At 44.6% G+C, this 4,448-nt stretch overlaps 1 long non-coding RNA gene across 1 annotated transcript; it reads left to right on the forward strand.

The window, feature by feature from the left end:
• The first annotated feature begins 255 nt into the window (after window positions 1-255).
• LOC123365951 lies at window positions 256-4,120 on the forward strand. Its single transcript, XR_006577850.1, has 4 exons — window positions 256-325; window positions 1,498-1,585; window positions 2,912-3,035; window positions 3,960-4,120. It is a non-coding gene; the product is annotated as an uncharacterized LOC123365951 (long non-coding RNA).
• Window positions 4,121-4,448: the final 328 nt, after the last annotated feature.

The raw sequence follows: 4,448 nt of genomic DNA on the forward strand, positions 1-4,448 counted from the left end.
GCACAAACCACAGTGGCCTAACATGTCTTACACAATCTGGGATGGCACAAGATGTTTTGCACAAAGACCATGGAATTTTCCACAGAAAGAGCTGCAAGAATTCCAACGTCCAAATTGTGGTTGGACATTTCAAATCTTCTCCAGAAGCAGGGGTCATCTTCTGATTGGCCCACAGCAGCTATGCCAAGAAGAAAACAAGCCCTTGGAAACTGTATAAAACAGGCAGTTTTTGGCAAAGCATCACTCCCTGAAACTAAAATATCTGGACGAGAGAGACGGTGAACAGGACTGTCATCACCAGGCTACTGAGAGCACCCCCTGTCTGGTAACTACTATAGGCGCTTCTCTGATAATCACCCTGTTAATTCTTCCTTTAAAGTCCTGTCTAGGGAGACGGCTGTGAAATCCAGAAAGGGAAGAAGAACATAGCTGTCATAACCTCTTGAGTGAATGAACTACCTGAATGAAGTTTCTAGGTATCTCGAGAAACCACTTGGAGTTGTGTGAGGCTGAGCTGGAGAACATGCCTTCCTGCCAGTTGGAATGGAGAAGTAGCAAAACTACACATGTGATGTTTATTCCAAAGTTAAGTTGATTATTTAAAGCTACCTGAGTTAAAACCATCTACAGGATAATTCCAGTTATCCAAATTCCCTTTATCCAGAAATCCTAGTTATCCAAATGCACAGTGTGTGTCCCCCTGCCACCCTGTGCTAGTTAATCTCCCACTGATTAACTAAGAGTAAGGCTGTGGGAACTTTGAATTGGGAGGATTTCTGGCTTTAGGGATGATGACTGCAAGAAAGGGAGTGGAGGGGAATGATGGAGAAGGTAGAGCAGGAGGGAAACACTGGTGTGGGGGAGAAAGAGAGAGAGAGAGAGAGAACATGCAAGAAAGAAACAGATGAAGGGGTTAAGGTGAGGACTGAAAGGAGAAGTGTTCAGGGAGAGAAAGGACAGGGAGAGACAGAGAAAAAGCAGGGCAGGGGGGAGGGGAAGGAAAGGAGGCAGAGAAGAGGTTGGAAGAGGGTGGAGGAAACGGGGAAGGAAAGGCAGAGAGATGCAGGAAGAGGGGGAGTTGCCAAATGGGACTGGAGCCTCCTTGGTGCTGCTTGAGCGCTTTCAAGCACTACCAGCCCTGGGCTCCGCAAGACCTGGTACAAATAGGGAGGGGTGGGTCCAGCTCCTTCCTCCAGTGCTGTCAGCGCTGGGAAATATCATAAACATGATCATCTAACCACTGTTATTTCTGTGATTTTTGACTTCCTTTAAGTGCTGCGTTAAAGCCTATAAAGTATGTAAGTGTGCAATAATTCCTCACTCTGCAGATGCAGGTGAAATAAATGCTAACCTTGGGCATGATTCCAAAGAGATTGCAGAACTCATTTTAGAAATGTCCTCTGGATTAAAGCAATATTTCTACAGCTCAGCATGTCACTATCCCCAGCGTCTTAATGTCCTCTGTCTCCTCTCTATCTTGGTATCTTTTCTCTCCAGTGACTCTGAGTTCCCGGCCGACTTCCAGCCATGAAGATCCTTTACCTGCTCTCTGCTGTTGTCTTCTTGGTGCTCCTGACTGCCCCAGGTAAGATGTCAATGAAAACAAGCGATGATATAAAGGGGTATCTGGGAGCCATTACTCAGGTTGTCTAACACTTTCTACTAGAAAAATTATTCTAACTTTTTCTTATGATCTCTGGCTCCTGCCCCCAAGAAAAACCATTGGGATTTGACTGAATTATGACCAGTCAAAACAAAATCCACGTCCCCTCAGTGTTTTCCTCAGAATTTACTGAGGCTTGCTGTGTAAGCCACCCCACATTCTATCTGGATAGCATGTACTGTTCTTGTAACAGGCAATCCCAGAACTGAATGTCTGGATGCGATACTAATAAATGAAGTCTAGCCAACCCCTTTCAGTCTACCCTTGGGTTTGGGAGATGGTGCATAGAGCTAGGAGCCAGGATACCATGACTTAAATTGTAACTTCTGCTGCTCATTAGTGGTAATAATTCTGTGCCCTTCACAACCTGACATTTTAAAGTCAGGCCTTGTCCCAATGAGAGGTTACACAGCTAGGAACAGATCCCAGATCTCTAAAATGACAGCCTCTCATCTCTGTCTCTTAGCTCCACTGTGTCTCAAAACCTGCCGCAACAAGGGGCTTGGCTTTGTTTACAGAAATTATGTCATCTGGTGGTGACACAGTGTTTGCAGACATGACAATGAATCATTTAGGGGGTCAGTTTCTATCTGTTAGCTGTAGACAGCTTTGTGAAAGCACAACAAATGTTCTAAACTAATCAACAAGATTTGGCTGTGCACATTTGAACTTCATTTTTAAAATGAGAGTCCCCTCAGGTATAATCAAAAACTGGCAATTGCTCATGCGGAAACTATTCTTGAGTGAACCTTCCGAAGAAAATCTGAACAGAGTCTCTGAGACAGGCAGGATTTCAAACCAGAAGGGACTTTTTCAAGCCCTTCTCTTTCAATAAGTTGTAGTCACCCAACCCAGTCCTATGCCAGCTCACCCTACTTAACCAAATAGCATTGATGGTACTGCCTGGCCCATCACTGTCACAGCCAGAGAGAATCAAAACCTCACCCCCGCCACAAAACCAGTTCCGTCCCTTAAAGGCATAAAGATGCCTGTGCTCTGAGCTATGGTTCTAAACTGCAGCTGGAGAGTCAGTGTCCCTGTTTAATTCTCTTCTTTCAGGCTGCCATTGAATGTGGGTAGAACTGCAACCATGGAAATAGTCCTAAAACTCTGATAAACTTTCATACTGGAAGACAGTTGAGCTGACTTGGCCAGATCTTAGTGAATGGGAAATGCCTGACGTCCTGGAATCACAACTGTAATTTACCCTGCTCTGCAGAATGATAATTAAGACTCTTTCTTTGTTAGGATTCTCCCAGGCTAGAATTTCCCGAAGTAAATGTAGACGCCGTGGTGGTTCCTGTTACTTTAGGAGATGTCCCTCTAATTCTATATACATTACAAGATGCTGGATTGGCTCTTGCTGTCAAAGGTAAGAGACCCTGCAGTGTGAGCAGGAATGTTCATTACTTTCTTTCCTTTCAACACCTGACGAATCCCCTTCCGTCTTTAAAGCAGCTCGGCTCCTAGCCCTTTATTTTCCCCCTTTTGAAAACCAAGGGAGGGAATTATAAAAATCTTGTTCTGAATGAATGCGAATGGTTTAAGCAGGAAGGTCCCTCTGTGAAGTTAACTCGGCCACAGTGCAAATCTGCAGCCCGTCCTATTCCTGTTCTTTGTGACTGGACGTGCCATAAATTATACAAGCCACTCAGCTGGTCACATTAATGTTGCAGCAGGAACAGGTCCTAGAGAAACAGTTAGGAGGGTGAGAGACTTTCCCACCCACTAAAACACCAGAGAGGCCACTTGGGGAAGGAGATGTGATGCTGGGAGCTCCTTGGGCCCGCAGAGCGGGAAACAGGGATCTCGGCAGGGCTGCTCTCCTGGCCAACTCACTGAGCATGCCCAGAGATCGTTGCTATCACCAGGCAGGGCTGCTAGCATTGAACTGCCACCAGATCTGAGTCAGGCTTCAGGCAGAATTAGAGTTCCCCTGCATTCCTTCAGAGTTAGCGATCTATCACCTAAATAAGTCTCATTTTACCTTCAGTTGTAGACAAGGTGTGTTTGATAGAACAAGTGTACATGGATGTGTCGTGCTTTTCTGATGTATACTTGTTATAGACAGTGATTTCACCCATTTAGATACTTATAGCTATCTCCATTAAAACTCTCTAACTGAATGTTGCAGTAGCTACAATGGATTCCCTATGCTAAGGTTAATCAGGAATCTCTTCATTAACCAGTCAGTGACTGGGCAATTCCTCCTGTCCTTTGATTTGAAATCAAACATCATATTATTCCTGTTCTATGGGACAACATCAAAAAATCTGATTCTCTTTCCTTTGTACAGGCAATTTATCAACTGATTGTCTCGGCAGGATCTCTGGGAATCTGGCAGCCAGCCACTTGCTTCTAAAATCATCAGATCCTGCTTCAGCGGAACCCTGGAGTGCTGCTTATTTAGGCTGTAAAGAACCTTGTGAGCTGGAGAAATTCCAGAAAGGAGCCCTTGTATCACCATATCATATTTCTTACTCTTCTTTTAATAAAAGCAAGCTGGCTTAAGATCATATTACTGAAGTGTGTGTGTGTGTGTGTGTGTGTGTGCTTGGGAGGCAAGGGGGCTGTTTCTCTTATTCTCCTTATGAAATCCAGTTTGTTTATCTTTTCAAATTTAAAAATAAAATGAAATACCCTCCATTTACTAGACCCTCTAAATCAACCGCCAATGGATTGATCTCAGAGCGTCGATCCCTGCCTTAGTGTAGACCTGCCCTTAGGCAGAGGCTGTCTTTTCTTGATTGTCTCCATTGTAGGAGTCACCAGATAGCAAGTGTGA

This window comes from Mauremys mutica, chromosome 3 (genome assembly GCF_020497125.1).
Source record: "Mauremys mutica isolate MM-2020 ecotype Southern chromosome 3, ASM2049712v1, whole genome shotgun sequence".
Taxonomy (NCBI): domain Eukaryota; kingdom Metazoa; phylum Chordata; order Testudines; family Geoemydidae; genus Mauremys; species Mauremys mutica.